A 22,155-nucleotide genomic window follows, 5' to 3' on the forward strand; every position below is an offset into this window, starting at 1 on the left:
GTATGGAATCAAGTGACAGATGATTTTCTGATTTCTTAGTAACAACATTCAAGCTGTCTGTGCATCCTTTTCTTTTTTCATTATTATTAAATTAACAGAAGAGTAAAAGCGATAATAGAAACAAATTTGTCACGCAGAAGTTCCATAACATTAGATTTCATTATAAGAAGCAGTAATGAAGTAATAAAAAGCTGAAATGTGTATTCATTAATAAAATAAAATTACAGTTGCTCTTATGGGTAGTTTATGTGGATTATTTTCCCATAGCAGCAAACTATGTTTTGTTTTATTACTTACATAATGTTTTTATATTTCCCCTTATCCATTGTGGGGTCACGGAGGGCTTAGAATCCATGCCTGGGAACTCAGTGCACAAGAAAGGGAGAAGACACCAGTTCTGAAGGTGTGAGGCAACAATGATGAATGTTGAACCACCACCTTACACCTTACCGTTGGTAAAATAGAGCTATATAATGAACTTGATGACTTGAGAAACTTCATTTTAACGTACACTACGTGTATGGGCAGACGTATTTCTCCAAACTTGTTATTTATTGAATTCAGGTGTTTCAATCAAGCTTTTTATCTGAGGGGCAAACTTATAGTTATTTAATATACTTTAGCATAGGAAGACATCTTGGACAATTCTATGCTTTCAACTTTGTGGCAAAAGTTTGGGGAAGGCCCTTCTATATTCCAGCATGACTGTCCCCAGTGCACAAAGCAAAGACTATAAACACATGGTTTGATGAGTTCGGTGTAGAAGAACTTTAACAGAGCCCTGACCTTACCCCCTATTCTATAACATCATGTGTGTTATGCAGCTGAAGTTATTTAAATTAACATGAAGTCCAGTTCAGCACAGGGATAAGTCAGCCGGTTCAGAGGGCAGATGGGGTCTGGATCACTGGGAGCACAGGAGCAGCATGTGTAGCTCCAAACCATCATGAAGCAGAATCCAGCTGGAACTGGTCCTTCTCTGGATGCCTCAGGATCCTCGCAGGGTTGGCTGTTGTCTACTGAAGCTGGCACAATCTCCAGATGCCTCTGGATGGGTAGAAAAATAAAGAAGTGTCTGACCTCATAAATGCTCTCATAGTATTGGTACTGATTTTATTTTTTTATGTAGCACATATCATAAAGAAAATGTGTGTGCCAAGAAGCTACTTCTTAAGTTTATGCAACATGTAAGAGTCCGATCTTGCTTTTCTAAATAGTTCAAGTTGCTAATCTCAGCTCCTTTGGAGAGATGATTTTATATGTGCTCCAAAAAGTATTTAATTTTATATTTTTTAAGTGTTGCTTAAATTGGTATAACAAGATCATTGAAAGATCTGAATTCAGAAAAGTTACAGACACTACATAAAAGGGCACAAAACTGTATGCAGCAAAAGTGTTTCTTCTTTATCTGATAGAAATATTAATGTGTATGAATATTTACAAAGTGAGACAGTTTTTACCATCAAAAAAGGGAAACAACTCCATAATGAAGTATATGTACAGTATTTGGATACTGCAGGTTTGGCCAAAAACATTTGGCCATAAGTTTTTAATAAAAAAATAAAGAAATAAATGAATAAATATTGTCAAAGTATGGCTGCTGGATGTCACTTTGAGATTGACTGTTACAGGGCTTTCAAAACTTCCTCCAGGTCTCCCTCGACGAAAAGGCGTTACTGATCTTGAATAATTCAGAGGCGCACAGTAGCTGAAATAACAGAATGGACTGCCTCTGCTAGAGGGTGAGCACAAATGTTTTCCACCTAAAGCATTACTGAGAGGTTGATAGCAGTCATCAGTGTCAGATATCGGTGTGTACCGACAGGGGGCCCGCGGACTCCGCACTTCTCCCCGCAGAGGCGCTCCTCCCGCCCGGCGCTGCGTGGCTTCCTGTGCGCGGCCACTGAGAGACAGAAAGCCAGGAGCGGACGGAGGTGTAGAAGAGGAGAGAGAAGGGGGAGATGGGGGGCGGGGGGCGGGGTCTGACATGGCCCACGTCACTAGTTGTGTAGGGGAGTATGGGCTGTGCTGTCAGCCCGGTGTCAGTCTGATGAAGATTGGCATTCAGGTAAGCTGTCATTCATTTTCAGTGTCAGGAGCGCGCAGGAGCTAACACTCCGGCTTCTCTCCCTCTTCTTTTACCCCCCTCTCTGAGTCCTGCTCACAAAAGGCAGGACATTATTCATCCAGACAGGGCCATGCACAGGGGAGAGAGAGAGGGTGAGAGAGTGACAGAGCGCGCGCGCGTGCTAGAGAGAGAGAGAGAGAGAGAGAGAGAGCGCGAGAGAGAGAGAAGGAGGGAGGGAGGAGAGCGTGAATGAGTGAGATAGAGGGAAGAAGGAAGAGAGGAAAAGAGAGACGCGGATTGAAGACGTGATATCGGAGGCGCTTTGGAATTGTTAGACTCGTGTGTGTGTTATTATTTTTTTAAATATTTGTATATATATTTTTGTTCACGAAGGATGTGGAAGGATGAGGGGAAATGTGTTTCGGTGTGTGTTTGAGGTTAGATCTGAAAAATAATGTGTGTGTGTGTGTGTGAGAGAGAGAGAGAGAGAGAGAGAGAGTGTAGCTACATGGCTATGAAAGAGCTGCGTCTGTTTTTCGCACGGTGGCATGCTCTGGTACTAGACATTCTATAGAGAATTTGCCTTATCTGATTATTATGGTATCAGTATTATTTATTTATGTATAGCGTGTTTGAATAGTAAAATGCTCGAATTATCGTAAAACTGATAAAAACACACACAGATGATCAGAGGAACATTTCCAGGTTTGCATGTTTGCATTTAACGCGCAGGATCGCACCAGGCTTGCTTTACAGTGTTCGCACAATATCTGTGTGAAATGACCGAGCAGATACATTAACTGTCCTTTTCTGTTTTGTTTGTTTGTTTGTTTGTTTTCTTAGTGTGTCCTGAGTGTTTAGTAGGCTCGTAGTGTTTTCTACTTTTCGTGCGTTAACCCTGAAACAATTTGCTGTTTGTTGCTGCAGATGAAAACAAAATACAAACAACATGAAAAGTGGAAAACCCACTTTTCGACCACATTTCATTAAGGAAAAAAAAATCAACTTTTTACTAAGAAAAAATATTTAAAAGTCTTTTATTTCTATATTTATTATAGGCTGTTTTTAAGATTCAATAGTATGCTTTTCTGTTCTGGGAATTAAATATATTTGGTATCTGTATCATGGCATGTTAACTTTGTGGTGTGTGTTTTCTCCGACCTTATATCAGTGTTTTCAATTGTTGTGCTTAAACCTGATGTTTTTACTTTTTACAACCTAAATTATTAACTTTCACTGAAAAAAACACACTAAACTGTACCTTTTCTTGCTGGGATGGTATCCTCCAGTGTACATTACTTTAGTTTAATATCTAGGGTGCATTACTAAAGTTTCTATATAAATAAGACCTTCGAAATGTAAGGTACATAAATGAACTATAATTAGTTTTTAGAGTAATAAAAAAAAACTAACAAAAAAAATAAAAAAAACTACTTCAAATAATGATTAATAATTTAATATTTTTACTGGCATGGCAGTAGACAGTAAGTATTGTCAAATCATGCTAATAAATAACAGCGTATGTTATACTAGGTGTACAATAAAAAACTAACTATAAGTTTAGCATATGTATTTTTTTCCAATCATTTCTTTTACTGTGTATATAAATATTATAAATATGTAGGGGAAAAAAGTGTTATTTATGCCAATTGTGTTTCTTACGGCAGAAAAGAAACAATATCATTTAAACTTGACAATGTGTTTATGGCAAAAAAATTGGTGTAATTTTAATTAATGCACTTAAAATTAAGATTTACTGGTATTCATTAGTGTTCTTAAAACGTCTAAGAAATTCGCCTTACTTCTAATTTAATCGGATAATTGGAATTTTTTATAAAGACTTACAGCACTGCACATGAGCACATGCACACACACATACACGCACACACAGAGCAGCAAACTACGAGATAATACCATTATGTCTGCAAATTAGAAAGTTATGTCAAGTAAGTGGTTTACATGCAACTTTATTTGCTGTGAAATAATTCCAACATTAAGCCTTTGTCATTCACATGTTAAACAGCTGCTTTTGAGATTTGACCTTATTTGCATCAGAAGTAAATGAAACTTCAGACCATGTGTTTTAATTTGTCAGAAAATACCCCTGCTTGGTATGGATAACAAATATCTTAAAAGCCACTATAATAAAGCTCACGGCATAATTCCGTGGTATTGACATGTGGACTGCATTGCACACATAACCAGGGAAGTTCTCCCATGCCATTCTGCATTTGACATGTGAGCCATAAGAGCCCATGCCTCCTGACACTCACTGTCGCAGAAAAGCTGGATAAGGAATTTCTCACCATGAAAGAGCGAGAGAGAGAGAGAGAGGGTGTATATATATGTCCCCATGTCCTCTCAGACACGAGCCTCTCATAATTGGGTGTTGTATTTCTATGGTTAGGGCATCAGAAGGCTGTGATATTTTGTGGGGGAGATAGTTGCGGTGTGGTGCCAATCTAAATGCTGAGATCCCCACTGTGATCTTAATTGATGATTTGTGTCATGGGACTGGCTGCCCTTGGGCAAAACGGCGGATACAGAATAGTCTAACTTTATTTGCATATTCCTATCCTGTATATAACAAGCAAATTGCAGGCAAAAGATATATCCCTGAAGGTTCTGCAGAATTTTATTTTATTTTATTTATTTATTTTTTTGCACTAATGACAAATATAGTAAGTTGGTCTACATCTATAAGCGACATAGCCAGATTGGAAATGCCATATATTATGAAGCCATTCAAACAGCTATAAAGCTATTTCGAAAATTGAGCTTTGCTTTAGTGGTTTTTTTTTCTTCTTGTTTTGAATCTGCTTTATTTTATACCGATAATCCAGGTTTTTATACGACTAGCCTGTTTAATTGTACTTTGCAGAACGCAAATACGTCCTGTGTTGGTGGATTTTCGTTTTCCTTCATAGAACGCTAATTATCATTTAATGAGATCTTATTCACTAACTTTAAGTCTTTATATTTGGATAGACACAATTTGCACACAAAAGTAGTTTGTTCTAATTTCCAGTATTTATTTCAAAATCCAGCAAAAGGAATCATCAGCCGGCAGGTTCTTAAACACTGTGTTCTGTGCAGTCAAGGTCTTTGCCGAGTTCTGTGAGTCGATATAAGGCTTTGCACGTGGATGTACCTGAGAACACACATCCAGATGATTCCGATGCAGGAAGGCAGGGTGCGAGGCGCATTCACTAAGCCCCGCTGATCCCAAGCGCTCTCCAAGGAGCACGAGTCTGCTTTTTCTGCATGTCCAAACAACCTCGCCGCACTCTCCTCTTTCCCCACTCAGCCTCTCGGCTGCTTGGCATAACAGTCCAGTTCCTCCCAGGGGAAACTTGAGGTGCAGGCAGATTTGCCTGATTTATGCTGGTGGAGCAGCACTGCAGGTATTTAACGATCACCTATAGTGCTCACATCACTGGCCAGAGAGTTTGCACAGGCTCTTGTGTGTGCACAGGGACGAAAGGACATTATGCCATGAGCATGCATCAGAATGATGAGAAGATATTATTTATAGCATCTTTGAAAGACAGTAGCAGGGCGGCTTGTCAGGATTTTGGATGTGTTTAATGAATTCCAATAGCAAAAAGGCAAATCTGTTTAAACAGCTGAAATAAACAGCATTACTGTTACACTGTACCTTTACTTACTTTGTTTAGAGATACAAGAGAATAAAAAAAGAGATTCAAATGAGTATCATCTAGTTCACAAATTTATGATGATGATAATGATGATGATGGCGATGATTGTTATTACTACCTTTTTTCCCCACATGCAAATGGAAGAAAACCTCATTTAGAAGTAAGAAATAATTACCACATAAGGATCAAAAGCAGATTTAAATTAGCAGTGGCTTATTATTAATTCTGAATTTAAAAAACCCTAACAAGACTGTAAACGTCATAGCGCCTTTGTTCTTATCTCTGGTGGTATGCTGCTAATCCTAATAAATGAACAATGCCTAGCTGGGAGAAACAGGCCTCGTCTGAAAGTGCTGAATTTATTATACTTTTAAGCAGTTGCTGAGCAGGCGAAATATCTGATCTGAATTCATCTGCAGATCAAAAAGCTGAAAATACCAGCTGAGAGCAGCTTTTTACCTTTTTTGTTCATCTCAAAATGTATAACTATATGTGTGAATATGTACAGTATGAGAATAGAGGGATATAGTTATATTTGCTCAGAATGTGTAGAGAGCTGTTCTCATATATTCTATACATTCCTTACATTTGTGCAATATGGACTCAGACAGAAGAGAGACTTTAGGATTTGTCTATTGGTTTTCTCGCCTTTTTTTTTTTTTTTTAAGATAATGTCTTGGGAATCTTTTCTGCTGCTTCTTAGGAAGCCAGTTCTCAGGAAGCTGGCTTTTGTTTGAGCTGCCCTGAATTCCCATCTATTACTGTAAAACCCATCTTGAGTAAGAGTGCCATCGCTCTTAGGCCCTGCTGGAATAACATTCTTTGAGAAAGCCTTGTTTTTCTCGGTTTCACACTTCCCGTTTCGCCACCCTGAGTGGTCGGACACAGACTGCCATTGATTTGGAGCGCCTGGTTTTAGTCGGCCCTTGCACATTTTGTTGTATCTGTCTTTTTCCTCCCCTGCAGATCTTCTGTCTGAGAATCTTTTGTTGTTCTCTGTAAGAAGTCCAGACATCTCAACCGTCTTTTTTTTTTTTCAACTGCAGGGCCATTTAAAGGCATTGATTGCTAGTTGTATGCCTTGAAAACCTCCTCATAATAGCGTTACTCCGAGGCACCATCACTTAACAGCATGGATAGAATTCTCTCCTGTGTTAATGTACTGGCATGTCTTTTTTTTTTCTTACATGGAACATAAGTGACTCTTGAATGAGCTCCCAATCACTTACTTTAAGAGCACTGTTACCTTCGGTTCAAATAAATGGATGTGCATTTTATTTGCTAAGTGGTGTGTTTTTCCCTGTTTTACTAGCCTGTTATACGCCAAATACTTTATCCCTCTGATATAAAGCATCAGCGCGGCCTCATCCCAGGGAGACCGTAAAGCTCATGGCTTTCCACTGGCTTCAACATAATGCGTGATTTACAGCATGCGCAAAGTTCAGCGTCTGAAAAATCCGACTCCGCTTTACTTTAGAACTCGTGCCAGGGATTCCTTGTGCCAGACTTTGCAAAAACCGTTGACAGATTTAGCACGAATAACCTCCAAGCTGGTGGTTTATAAGCAGATAGTAAATGATGTGAATCCGTTTACCTTACTCCTCGCCGAGCCTTAACTTTTTCTTGCTTATTTTTGTGGTTCTGGAAACTTTGTTCTGGTTTGTTGTTCATTCCTGCCTGGAAAACTTGGAGGAGGATAAAATTCAAAACCTTCCGCATGAACTATGGATATTATATACAGTACTGTGCAAAAGTCTTTGGCGCCATATTATATGCTGTATATATATGTTTATCATGTCTGCATAATTATGTACAAAATCATTCAGTACAGTATTTCCATATATAACTTAAAAATTAATAAATAAATAAGATTACAGGAAAATATTCTGTATGCATGCCTGTAAAGAAAGAAAATACAGACCAGTTTTTAGATGGAAACAAAAAACCTAGTGTTCAATATGTGGACATAATAATATGAATAATCTAATTTTGGCTCTCTCTTTTTTTTTAAGTTGTTGTATTTGAAGCCTCCAAAACATACTTTCGGTTTTCAAAACAATTTCTGCCTCAAGGCATCGAGGTGTTTCTTTACTTTCAAGAATAACACTGCGGATTGGCACGCAGCATGTCCTGGGGCTTTTGTTATAGAAGCCTTCTTGTATTCATAAAATATTATCACCATTTTGATTCTGCTTTAATGCTATCATGAAACACGTTTTGACAGTCGTCCAGGTGTTATTTGTTTCCATCAGAACTAATTACAGGCCGGATGGATAGCAGCTTCTCCATGACCACGGTGACTGGTGTAATCTGATAAGGAGACGGAATCTGTAGTTTAAAGCTTGGCCTAGTCAGATAGAAACACTGCATACTGGTTGCACTCATGCACACACACATATCTGTGTATGTTAACATTCCAAACGAGGCCGCACAAATTTTTGCCAAATATATATTAACGTTTTCGATTGCAGAATAAGAACCTGCTATTTATTGACCCTTTTGTGTGAGTGTGTGTGTGTGTCTGTGTGTACTGTAAAGTTGTATACTGAATATTATAACCTATATCCTCCATACCGTAAATGCGGTGACCATTTTTACTAATTTGCTAAATGTTTTCTTGCAAACTGATGTTTTCATTCTGATAAAATTTGGATTCAAGAATTTTAAAATGCATCCCTTTATCATCAGCGTCATTAGCTAACAATCAGCAGTAACTAACAGAGCATTCTTGGCCGTATTCAATGTGAGAACCAACCGACCACTAGGCATTCAATGCCCATGGTAGTCTAAAAAACATTCCCATGATCTCAAGTATAGATCTATAATGCTGCCCTTCACACGGCTCTGATGACAACTCGGGGGCTAAAAGTGAAAAATAAACAGCTGCAGGCACACAGCTTGGAGTAAATGTGGACATGGCCCACAGCCATGGCCAGGGTAGCATGACACTGAGACCGAAAAAAAAGGAGGACAAGAGACCTCTCTGCCAGCCTCCGTGTGCCAGGCGCGCCAGCAAAGTCTTGGTGTTGGCCCAGGTCATCTTACTTCAGTGGGGCTGGAAAAAAAAGGGGACGGATATTGGCTGGGGACGGATAGGTGGCAGGAATGCTGTAAAAGGCTTGCACCTGCCTTCTGAGGAGTGGAGTGGTGCTGAGGGGTTTCTGAAACAGCGTTAGCACCGCTCTTCAGAGGTATTTATAAACAGCACTGGACATTTAATACACTCAATCACATCTCGCATCCCGCCTTTCAGTATTTGCAGCCAAAAACACAGCTGGGCTGAGCGAATGAGGAAAGAGTTAACCTTTTCCTTTCTGCTTTGAAAAAAGGCCGGAAAAACAGGGTGAAAGGTCAATCTGGATTGAAATACTGCAGGGGAATTCCTCACTGTTCCTCTGAACCGGAGGAGAGCTGCCATATTTCATACTTTTCTTTAGATGGATACATCAAGTCTGGTACAACTGTAATGGCTGTTTCCTCATTTAGAAATAAAACACTTTTCGGATAACTTACTTTACCCCCATTTAAATTTTTTTGCATGCATATACACTCCCTGTCCATTTTATTAGAAACATCTGCACTTTTATGCAATTATCCAATCATGCAAGCAGGCAGCACATTGTATATAATCAGGCACGTACAGGTCAAGAGCTCGGTTAACCTTAACCACAGTTGTAAAGAGTTAATGTAATTTCTGCTCAGAGACCTGCCAGACACTGGATGTTTTTGAACCTGTATAAAAAAAATAAAAAAAATAAACAGACATACAGGCATTCCTAATAAAGTGGAAAGTGAGTGTATCTCAGTCAAAAGGTATTTGGCTGTTCCTGGATTTGTCCAACTTTACCAAAGTATGTTTGTGTGCAACTCTACGTGTGTCTCTTTGTTTCTTCGTGTGTGTTTATGGTGTTTATGTGTTGACACTGTAAGTGTGTGTTTCTGTGTTTCAGTGTGTGGGTTGGTGTCATTGGCTATGCCTGGATATAAAGCGCATGTGTCTGTGTTTATGTGCATATCCGTTATAGCTGTCAGAATTTCGCTGGTCAAATACCATCCAAATTTTTACAGCTTAGCAATTTGCACAGACTGGAGTCTTTTTCTGTGGCTAAATCCTAAATAGTGAATTTTTAAGCATATAGTGCATTATATACTAAACCTGGTAAATGAAAATAGTCAAAAGAATGGCAGCAGGAGTGCCGGTATAAAATCTCTAAATTACAGTAATTTACCATGTGGAAAATTGACAGAGATAAACCGTAAAAAAAATATCACAGTGATTAACCTTCTGGAAAAACTGACAATGACTATTATTTTACGGTAATTCACCAGGTGGTAAATTGATGTAGATAATCTGTAAAATACTACAGTATGCAACCTTTTAGAAAAACAGACAATTGCATTAATATAACAAACTTACATATTTTTTACATTCTACATTTTTTCTTTATACATTAGAAGTATTTAAATTGTCGTGGTATTCATTATTAGTGTGGGAAAATGGCAAAATACTGCATGTATAAGTAATATAATGAATGAATCCTTTCAAAAACTGTCAGTTATTGTTTTTTGATTTAATTCTAATCTTAACTGTCATTTTATTAATATAATTTGGTAGGTTGTACCTTTTAATTAACAAGAAACAGTACGAATGCAGACCATGAAGATCACATATTTGCAGAGAAGGTTTTTTTTTAATATGATAATAGGTTACACATAAATAACCACTGTTCTAATGTAACAGAGGACTCCCACTGAGACAACAGATACAGTGCACATACTGTACTGTACTGTAGGACTTAGCAACGAAAGCAACAAGTTACTAATATATGAGACTACAAAACTGACAGTATTACCCTAAAGTTGTAAATCCAACCATTGACTGTTCCTCAAGGAATTCTGACCAATCCCGCACACTTTTTTGGGGTTTTTATTTCTCATGAAACTGAACTTGATCGCTTTCATGACCTTAGTCAGAGTAAAGAATTTACAGAATATAAGTACATGAACACAAGCAATCTGTTACATTCAATACACACGGTCACAGGGGGCCTGGAGCCTATCCCAGGAAAATTAGGGCATGAGGCAAGGTATACCCTGGACAGGGTGCCAATCCATCACAGGGCACACACATACACACTCAGATTTATACACTATGGGCTATTTGGGAACATCGATTAAACCTAACCTGCATATCTTTGGATTATGTGAGAAAACCCACCACGAACCCGGAACCTGAAAATGCAAGGCGACAGTGCTAACCTCTAAGCCAATATGTCCCCACATTCCCTCATTACTACACTCCCTTATTAATTATCCTGGCATTTTTTTTGTCTTTTATCAAATTAGCATTATCTAATTCTTCAGTGAGCAAGCACTTCACAGACATCAATCTTGTGTTTTTCTTGACTTTGTTTGCTTTCTCGTAATTAAGCTGATAAATTATACATATGTATGAAAAAGACAGTGTATAAAAAAACACTTATATACTCCAGATATTTGATCCCTAATCATTTGGAGCAAATGTACATTATATCTAATAGGTACTGTATTTCTTTATGATTGTTCCAAATGACACCAAAAATATAAAAAAAACAGTAATAATATTGCCAATAATACCTTGACACTGTTATTTGTTGTCAAGTAACGCTATGATTATGCGCTACTAAAATGGAATAACTCGCCAAAGGGACAAATTAACGAAACCATTTATTGCTGGCATAAATGTGAGAAAGTGAACTCCCACGCAGCAATTAGCTCAGATGGAGAAAATGCAGAGACATGTACAAGGTAAGCATTCATATTATGGCACTGGTGAAAGGTCTGAAACTGACTCCATCAACTGCGTCATACCATGAGAATACAATAGTCCTGTGGAGCGACTGGAGTCTACACACTCTTTTTGATAATTACAATATAAGGTTTTATTCTCTAACAATCTGACAACAAAGCAATTCGCATTTGCTTATGAGTTTCATCAGACGATTCTCTAATACAAATTAGAGTAAATTAGCAAGCTAACCAACAAGCTAATGTAGAAAACATAATTTTAAACAAAGAATTAATACTGACAAAGCCAACCTGTCTTGTCTTATAGAAGCAGCTTTTCTGATTGGCAGAGCTTTTTATACCCAGTACAAAATAAGTTTACAGTGTGGATGGCATGATTATCTCATGATTCTGAAAAATCTCAGGCCACTACTAAAACTAATTAAAAGTTTTAAACATGTCACAACGGTTTTATATTTAGCACTGTATCACAGTAAATAATAAAAATTTAAGTCCTTTATAATTGGTATTAATTTTAAAAACTGTTGGTTTATTAAACATTTTTTTAAACATACAGTCATGTTCAAAAAAAATCTGATCATAGCATGTATCAGTATTAGGCAAATATAACTTCAGATGAACAATAACATAACTTCACTGTGCTATTATTAATTTAACAAAATGAAGCAAAAAAAAAAAAAAACTAAAAAAAAAAAAACCCCAACAACCAACCACACACACACACACATACACACACACACACACAAATGTGGGCAATAATAAGTACCCTGTGATCCAATACCTTGTAGATCCAACTTTTAGTAAGTACTGTACTTCAAAAACTTGAAGTAATCGTTTCTTGTATGACTATCAGTCTCATACATCATCTTAAAGGAATTTTGGCCCTCTTGACATCATTGCTTCAGTTCATTGAGGTTTAAGGTCCACCACAGTATTTCATTTTATTCTGATATAGTCATACTGGTGTGCTTTGGATACTTGTCCTGTTGCATGAAACAATTTTGACCAAGCTTTAGCCTTAGCAATGGCCTCACATTTGCCTCTAGAATGCTATAATTTATAGTTCATGGTCAACTCAATGACTGCAAGGTGTCTAGGTCTAGTGACTGCAAAATAAGCCAAACTTATCACCTCTCCACTGCCATGCTTGACAATAGGTATGAGATGTTTTTGCTGAAATGCTTTTTGGTTTTCTTCAAATGGTGCTGGGCAATAAGGCCAAACAATTCCAATTTGGTCTTATTTGTCCTTAGGAAAATGTCTGAGAAGCCTTGTGCATTGGTCAGATGCAGTTGTGTGAAATGCTTCCATGATCTTTTAGAGAGAAGAGCCTTTCTCCAGAAAACCCTTTCAACTAAAATGTACTGTACTGTACTTGTTCAGTCTTCTTCTAATTGTGCGTTCATGTTCGTTAACATTTCACATACTCACTGAGGCCTGTATTTTTTTTATATTACTACAAGCATGTATGTCTGACCTTTAGGTGAAGGTTCTGGGTTGTCTTTTGAGAGGGCAACTGTCTTGAATGCTTTCCACTTAATAATCTGTCTCAACCTTAAAACATTGAACTCTAAACTGTTTGTAAATGGTTTTTAAACAGTTTTAAAGCCTAAAAGTCTACGACCATTGCTTAACACACACCCTAATGCTCCAGACCAGAAAACTGCCAAAATGTCTACTTTTAAAGAGGTTTGCACACCTGCTCATGATCAATTAATTAACGGCTGATGATTAGCAGCACCTGGTAGCAACTTACTTTCTTAAATCTTAAATCCAAGTTTTTTTTTTCTTCTTCTTTTTGGCTTCATTTTGTTAAATAAATAATTGCATGGTGAAAAAAGTTACATGTTGTCTTTCTGGGGTTGTATTTACCTAATACTAAGAACCACTTTAATCAGATAATGTTTATAATGATTTTGCACAAAAACACATAGAATTAAAACAGGAGATGCCATCTTCTAAATATGACAGTTGTGCATCAAGGGGCGGAATATAACCTAAAAACTAATTCTAAATCCACACACTAATACATTCATATACAAAGGTATTTTAACTAATAATGTTTAAATGCCCATTCGAGTTTGATAGCTTTCACACAAATGTGCATCAGTGATGTATGACATTTTTGTGTGCATGTGTGTGTTCACATACTTCATGTTTATGAATACCTACGGAAATGTGTTTAGATTATGTGTATGCATACATGTTTCCATGTCTATGTGTCAGATTTGGTGTGTGTGGGCTGTAAGAAGCTGCTGGAATGAGAGAGAACCTGATGAAAGCTCAGAAGCTCTTTCTCTCCCACATGCCTGCTCTCATTCCTACAGTCCCAGGACAGGAAGCTGGGAAAGCAGCAGGGATCGGGGAGACTGGGCCAGGGGCCAGAACACTCCTCTGCCTGGGGAAGTAAAAGAGCATATGAGCTCTCTGTTGGGGATTACATACACGAGAGAGATGGGCTTCACTGCATCCTGTTTTAGTCTCTCTAGATTTGGCACAAAGAAACCCGACAGCCCATCTCTTGTTTTTACTGGCCAAGAGTTTAGTCCATACTGTAGCCTAGGAAATAGTGGCTAGAGTTACATATATTAATCAGCTTCATAGCCGGAATTATTTAATGGCACAGTATAGGAAGTTTTTCTTTAAATAAATTAATTAGAACTGATGTGACAGATATAACACATGGCATTAAGCTGTAATGTAGTCGAGTTGAGAAAGTCAGGGAATGTCTTATATTTTAGAATCTTCATAGTTGCCTGGTTGATAACTTTGCAGATTTTTGGCTTTCTCTCAACTACTTTCATCAGGGAGCTTCCAAAACTTGGCTAATTTTTTTTAATATAGCCTTAATATATTAAGGCTTACATACTGATATAACCTTTAAATATAAATCTTTTTCATTTTGAAAAATATGCATTCAATTAAACTTGTTAGACTATATACAGTATTTCAGACAGCAGCTTGATTTCACAGCCTTGCTGCTTTGCTTTGAGACGCTTTTAGCTATAAGGTACATTTCCTGTTTGGATTTGGGTTTTCTAAGGTAGACAACCCTTGAACAAGCTATCCAGGATTTACTGGTGTTATATATATAATAACAGAATAATGCTTTGTCTGTAGAGACTATACTGATAAAATACAGTTTGCTTGTACTGCTACAGGCACACTGTGTGTGTGTGTGTGTGTTTTGGTTTATGTGCCTTGTGTTGTGTCTAGTGCAGCTGCATGTGTCAGCTGCCCCCCTGGTTTAATGTGAAGTTTAAACCCTTCATGACGCCAAGTCAGATCCCGTTACACTAGTGGGAATACCTGCTATTGTGCTCCAAATCCCCCTCTAAATCCCAGGAATTCTGCCTTCCTTTCCTTAAATTGTCTGGCTTGTGCCTCACTTAACTTCTGTGACCATATGGGTTACTTAAACCCAGTTTAAAGAGAGTGGGTTCAATAGACATCATTACCACTAACATCTAAACACTAATATATGTAGGTATTAGCCGATTGCCTTTCTTTTGTTAATTTGTTAGAACTTTTTATAATTGACATTATATAATCTTGATAGTTTTAATCCCATTCCCACATCACGTCCCTGCTAGTTTGGTATATTTTCTGTAATGCTTTGATTTAAGGTTCAGTAGTTAAATATTAATGAACAGGTCATACATAGCTTACTAATTAAAGATTGATTCGAAATATCTTAATATATTATTCAACACTAGTCAATAAATTAATGAGGAAGTTTTTTCAGCTGCTTTTGCTTTGCAATTCCAGTCTGCTGCTTTTTAAAGATGCAGGTATTGGGAAGCTTTAAACCATACAGGCCATCAGGTTCCTAGGCCTCTCGTTGAGGTACTGTATAAGATGCCATTCGTTTGCAAAGTACTAATACTGTACTAAAAATCGAATTAAAATGTATACATACAATATGTATGACTATTTATTCATTAATAATTAATTGGATTTATTAGTAAACTACAGTATGCAAAACTTTTGCATAGTTTTTTGTGAACCTAAAGTAAATGTTTTGATTTGCTTTGCTCTTTTTAGATTGTATTTAATCAAACACGATTTCTCAGATTTAACTAGGAAAACTTTTGCATAAACTTTTGCATGAGACTGAATGTGATGCATTTACTGTATTAGACCAGCAAATGACAACCTCCCACTTCAACCGACTACATCCTTTATGCTGTGTGTAGCAAATTTGCAGGCAATCGTTTTTTAGCCATTCTAAATTTACAGAGGACATGTGTTTGGAGTAAAACTAAACTATAGTTTTCACTAACTCGTCATCTACACTATACCACTTTATCCTGTATACAGGGTCGCAGGGAGCCTATGCCCAGGAGTCCTAGGGCACAAACCAGCCCGGAGTGCGAACTCATTGTAGCGTTCACACACTATGAGCAATTTGGGAACACCAGTTAGCCTAATCTATGTGCATTTGGACTGTGGGAGGAAACTAGAGTGCCCAAAAGAAACCCACCAAGCACAGGGAGACCATCCAAACTCAGACCCGAGGCAGGAATCGTGCTAACCACTATGCTGCCACTTTTATTATTATTATAACGTTCAATTTTAATTCTATATGTGAACTAGAAACATATTATTGCAAGGTTACTATTTCATGCAAACAGACCTGGTGCTGGAACTAAACCCGGAACCTGGAGGTGCAAGCCGACAGTGCTAACCATTAAGCCAGCATGCCGCCACTAAAGTTTGCAGTTATCGTTTATTTAGTTAATCATTTGGAACTGAAAACCATTGGAGACACATTTTTTTTACCAGTTGTCTAAAAATTTCTTGTGCTGGAAATGTTTTTTATTTTCACCATTTGGATTTTTCATTGTTTATATATAAATTTTATAAAAAAAAAATTATATATATATATATATATATATATATATATATATATATATATATATATATATATATATATATATACACAAGCAATAGTGGTGTACAATTATAAGAATAAATATACATATGAATAATACAGTAGTATAAATATTGTGCAAGTATTCTTAAAAAAATAATAATTAATATATATATATATATATATATATATATATATATATATATATATATATATATATATATTTATTTATTTATTATTATTTTTTATACTACACCACTATTGCTTGTGTAGCTTGCACATAAGAATTTCACTCACATGTACTATACCAGTGTACCAGTAACGTCATGTGACAATAAAAGTGACTTGACTTGACTTGACTTTGAGTAGGACTAGTCAATCCCAGCACAGGAGATTTAGTGGAGAAAGTGAGATTTTTGGAAGTTGATTGTAAAGTGTTTATATGTCCTGTATGTATGTATTAACTATGGAAATCATTCAAGCAGTCAGTCAATGAGCAAAAAAGCCTTTTCCAGACAGGCTGCTCGGCGGTCCGGCAAAAATAAATCAGGCATTCCAATCTTCCCCTGGAGAAATACAAGGTGCCTTTATATCATGTATTTCTAATTATGCTACAACAATGCTACTGACTTTATTAGAAAAGAGATGTTAGCGTGTTATGAATCATTTTGCTATTGTCATGGTAACAGGAAGCTGAAAACCTTGGCAACAGCTGTTGTTGTCACAGCCTTTGAACAGCTCGGGGGCTATTGTTGGCGCGGCATTGTGGGAAATAACCATGTTCACTAGTCCATGGCTTTTTTGATGGTCGAACAGGAGATTTTTTTGGATTTGGTATCTCAGGCATTGTGTAACAACCAACAGCATGCACCGTGATAGAACAGTTTGGCACTGAAAGAAATCATTATCCTATAATACCTTATATTCTTTTCTGTGATTGGAAACACCAGTGAAACAACAAAGTTTCATTTCTGGAGAAAGAAACCTCAGCATAGAAAGACACGAAGGGAGTGGACAGAATTTGTGCTCTTCTGAGTCACAGTGAAAATAAGAGGAAAATCTTGTGTTCTATGGTTGTACTGGGAATATGGGAGTACTGAGTATTAGAAACAATGTTTGAAATAAAGTAGATCTTTCTGCATTTGAAAAGACCTGAAACATCATAACATTTCATACACATTTTCTATCATTTTCTTTTGATTCTCTAGAACTACTTTGCGACAATGACCATCGTTAAAAGAGCTATATGAATAAAATGTAATTGAATTGAATCGAATAACCGTGCATTTAATCTTCATTTCCCCCCCCCCCACCCCATATGTGGGTCTGACAATCATTCTGCATGGTGCCCTGTGTGTTTGCATATGCATATCTGCTTAAAGGTGTGTGTGTGTGTGTGTTTGTGTGTGTGTGTGTGTGTGTGTGTGTGTGTGTAAGGATGTAAAGGGCCTGGTTGTTTGTGGAGGGGCCCAGTGCTCTGGCTGCCTGTGTGGGCAGATGTGTGTGTCTGTTTCAGCAGGAATGCTAATGCTTCCTCTGAGGGTAGTGATTGCCCCTCCTGCCCCCGGGGGGAGCCGCTGTGCACTCCTTTGCCTTAATTCACTTTGACGTCAACGGGAAGTTGAGCAACATCTCAGGGGGGAAATAGAGGTGGGCAAGGGGCCGGTAGGCCACACTGGCCATTTGGAAGCTCGGTGTCTCAGGGAGGGAGGCTGCAGGAGAGATTAGCCAGCACTAAAATGTTTTCTTTGTCGTTTGAAGGAAACTCGAGGAGGTTTCTCTACAAAGCTTCTAGCCTCCATGAAGTGGTGGGGAGGTTTACATGAAATTCTTTCATTCCATCACCGTGTCCATCTGTGCCTCCCACATATAGTCCCTATTGAACCCTTATACATCATTATACCCTTACCTACAGATTTCACTTTTGTGCTGTCAGATGCAGTTGTGTATTTTTCCCCTAATAATCTCAAGATCATTCAACATAATTAAAAATGTACCTTAAAATAATAATCAGTCAAGATGATTGGGTCAGTTTTATGCTTTACGCTTCCTCTCTCTCTGTCTTTGTTGCAGACTATCAGAGATTGGACTCGTGTGTACCAGGCAGAGCTCACAGGAACAATTCAATGCTCTAATGCCGAGGACAAAATAACTGTAAGTTTGTTTAGTAACATTTTTCTTCTATTTCTTCCTTGTGGTGTCTCCTTACACACCATACATTTGTTCTATGCAATCCAGCCGATACATCGAGATAAAATCTGTTAAACGACACTTGAAACCATATTTAGTCCACAGTTAAATTGTTTGCAGTGTAAGACTGACATCACAGCCAGTAAATTGAGATTTGATCTTAATACCATCTAGCATCTAGCTAAATGATCTCCTTCGACTGACGTAAGAGCATAGGATCAGATTTAAAATATACGTACTGATCCTGTCGTTATAATATCTCTCCTTGAGAATTGCTGTGCTATTCCTTGCTGTTTTAGTGGCAATTGGGCCTTGATAGATGATCAGCAAATTTCAGTTTGAGTGCTTGCTGTTCTTTTCCAATCACTCCAGCTGGGTTGCTTAAGCGTTTATTTCCTCACTTTAATGGCACTTTTGTAAGCAGCGTTCTTATAGAATGCAAATTCGTTCAGAAACACAATTTGGTGTCTTTTAATGGTTCGCCGGCTCAGGATGCAATTGCATGTGTTGTGGATGAAAGAGGGCAAGGATGGAGGCAGTTGGAGGTTGGAGGGATAAGTGTGTGTGTGTGTGTGTGTGTGTGTGTGGGTGATGGCAGAATGAAGCGAGGTTAACTCTCTGCTTTTTAGAGGGGGTAAAAGACAGGCAAGGCTCTTTAATTGAGTGTGAAAGCAGCTGGGTGTTCGGAGCCATTTCCCCCTCAACAGCAGAGAAGCGACTGTCTCAATATCCTCTCGGCTCTAATCGCTCTCTCAGTGCCACCCCTCCCTCCACCTCTCCCCAGTCTCCCCGATTTCCCTCTCTCCCCGAGCCCTGCACCCTGCTGAGGATTGTTTTACGCTTAATTTTGTTAAACCTAACGAGATTTTGCTAATTAAATCTCCCCTGGCTGGAAATCTCTTGCTCCTGTCGAGAGAAGTGATTGTTTGTAGATCTTTTAAGACAAATAAACATTTTCATCATGAAGGCATGGGGAGAGGGGAAACAGAAAGCTGGCTTCCATGTCAGTCGCTTTAATAACACGCAGAGGCTTTAAACCGTTGTATTTGTCACCACTTTCTCTATACTTTAAGACTTTTTTAAGGTTTTCATGCCTTCCAAGTTTTAGAAGGCTTTGTAATTTACAGTAGCACTAAAGCAGTTCCAAACCATACGGTATTTATATGTTCAGATTGACGAGACATGCAGGCATCATTCAATTTGTATGTAGAGATATCCTTTACTTGCAAAATCATTTTTCTGCCAGACCTGTAACCTTTGAAACAATTGAGAAATGTTGCAACCAACGATTTGGAAAAAATTGTGAAGGCTCTTGAGACGACACCTCCAGGGCTGAGGCTTCGACATCCACAGCACATGGAGTTTGCATGTTCTCCCCGTGCTTGGTGGGATTCCTCTGGGTGCTCCGGTTTCCCACCACAGTCCAAAGACATGCAGAGTAGGCTAATTGGCATTTCCAAAATTCCCCATAGTGTGCGCATGTGTGCTTCTGCCCTAAGACTGGATTGGCAGCCCATCCAGAGTATACCCGCCTCATGCTACAAGTTCCCTGGGATAGGCTTAAGGCTTCCCGCGATATAGAGAATGAATGAAAGTGAGTGAGAATGAATGCTTTTGCAGATCAAGGCAGAACCCGAGATAGCAATCACCTGCTAAGGAGGCCATTTTGCCATTTATATAGGTACATGAATATGTATGAGTGTAGTTGGGCTCCATGTATGTAGTGTTGTGTAGGGGAGGGATGCTGGGTAGGTCTGGGCCATAAAGCTTGCTTGCCAAATAAGACGCCTTCAAAAAGTATTGTTGATGGCAGGCACTGGGCTGCTATTATGGGGGCCCCTTGAGACTCTCTTATTGTTGGACTCCACCTTCTGTTTTCCATTTGGACTTAGGGTAACTAGTGCCAAGTTGCCTTTCCTCTTTATTTTTCTCTTTCACACACACACACACACACACACACACACACACACACACACACACACACACACACACACACACACACACATGGATAACTCAGACTAATCCTTCTCCCCAGTATACACACAAACACACTTAGGCACACACCTTGGCAATGCCCTGTGCCTGACTGTTGGGCATCCTGCCCAGTCTCTTGTGAAAGGTGCCCTCTGATTCTGCCCTCTCTGATCAGGTTTCTGCCACCTGTTGCCCCTGATCAGGAGGGGTGAGGTGTCCGCTGAGATACCCTGGCATCTGGCACCATTAGACTATACACAACACCCCGAATGCCACTCGGGACTTACTATTCAACCCTTTGCTTTTATAAGGCTTCCTTTGCATAGAGGTTTTTTGCTAGTGTTTCTTTCACACAGAAGACGTCTAGTTTATTCCCAGGCTGTGCTCTGTATCCATTTCAATACTAATCAGCCCTGTTAAAGTGAAATCAATGCATGCTCTATGAACTGTATAATAATTGTAACTTTTAGAAATGTATATAGGTATACGCACTCTATTGTATCTTCCATTATTTTAACCTCAGCCAAAATCATCCTCACCCTCTTCATTAACATCATCATTATCATCATCATCATCATCATCAACCCTACCAGGTCCTCACCTTTATGTTTGTACCTCACCAGGCCCGATTAAAATTATGTTGATTTAGCTTCAGTGTCCCCGCCACCCTCCCCTTCCTCCCATCTCGATGGAAGCTTATTAGTTTTAATATTTTTTTTGTATTATTTATTCCCATTTTGCCGGGGTCCCTGTCGGCATTTCCAATTACTCTCGCCGTTCGGCTGTAATTGCCTCGGCGCTAATGGCCGCCAGACAATCGTGCTAAATGAGGTGAAGGCACGAGGCAGCGAGCTCGACTTCATTAAGAGCTAATGGGATTTTATTGGGGGGACTGAGGACCTGGCTCATCAGAAAGGAGAGGTGGAGGAAAAACAGAACAGATGGAGGAGAAGAGGCAGAGAGAGCTTGATAGGCTGCCTCCGCTGCTGCCACGGCCACCGCTGCTTTTTTACAGGCTGAAAAGGAAACAAATGTGCAGCCCCTGTTGTTAACAAACACATGGGCAATAATACATGCACACACATGCACACTAATACACACACACCTAGACAAGTTATTTTGTGGATATAGGACTAATGATGTAATATTAACTCATTTGTGGGAACAATTTTTGCTGAACTGTAGTAAAACTGTGTATGTATTAGATTCAGAGCCAGCACTGTGATGTAGAGGTTAGCACTATGGCCTTGCACCTTCCAGGTCAAGGGTTGAATTTCGGATGTGGATCTGGGTTTGTGGGGTTTGCATGTTCTCCCCGTGCTGGGTGGGTTTCCTTCAGTACTCCGGGTTTCTCCCATAGTCCAAAGATATGCAAGTTAGGCAAATCGGCGTTTTCAGATTGCTTCAGTGTGTAAGTGTCCAAACAGGATGTACCCTCTCGTGCCCTGAGTTCCCTGGGATAGTCTCCAGGCCTCCTGTGATCCTGTACAGGACAAGCAGTATAGAGAATGAGTGGGAGAATTAGATTCACAGAAATTGAAAAACTGGCATTAAGAGGATGTCAACATTTCAAGTTGAGTATATCTGCAAAATGCACTATGCAT

General features: G+C 38.7%; 1 protein-coding gene across 2 annotated transcripts in view; it reads left to right on the top strand.

Moving 5' to 3' along the window:
• The first annotated feature begins 1,968 nt into the window (after positions 1-1,968).
• The window catches only part of LOC128505403 (homeobox protein PKNOX2-like), an 85,357-nt gene continuing 65,170 nt past the window's right edge, over positions 1,969-22,155 (top strand). The window contains exons 1-2 of one of the 2 annotated variants that reach the window (XM_053475791.1): positions 1,969-2,068; positions 18,461-18,541. The gene's annotated coding sequence lies outside the window, so the exon portion shown is untranslated. Of the gene's footprint in view, positions 2,069-18,102; positions 18,196-18,460; positions 18,542-22,155 lie in introns of those variants that run through there. The other variant, XM_053475788.1, reaches the window with a different exon arrangement.

The sequence above is a fragment of the Clarias gariepinus genome, chromosome 17, assembly GCF_024256425.1.
Source record: "Clarias gariepinus isolate MV-2021 ecotype Netherlands chromosome 17, CGAR_prim_01v2, whole genome shotgun sequence".
Lineage (NCBI taxonomy): Eukaryota > Metazoa > Chordata > Actinopteri > Siluriformes > Clariidae > Clarias > Clarias gariepinus.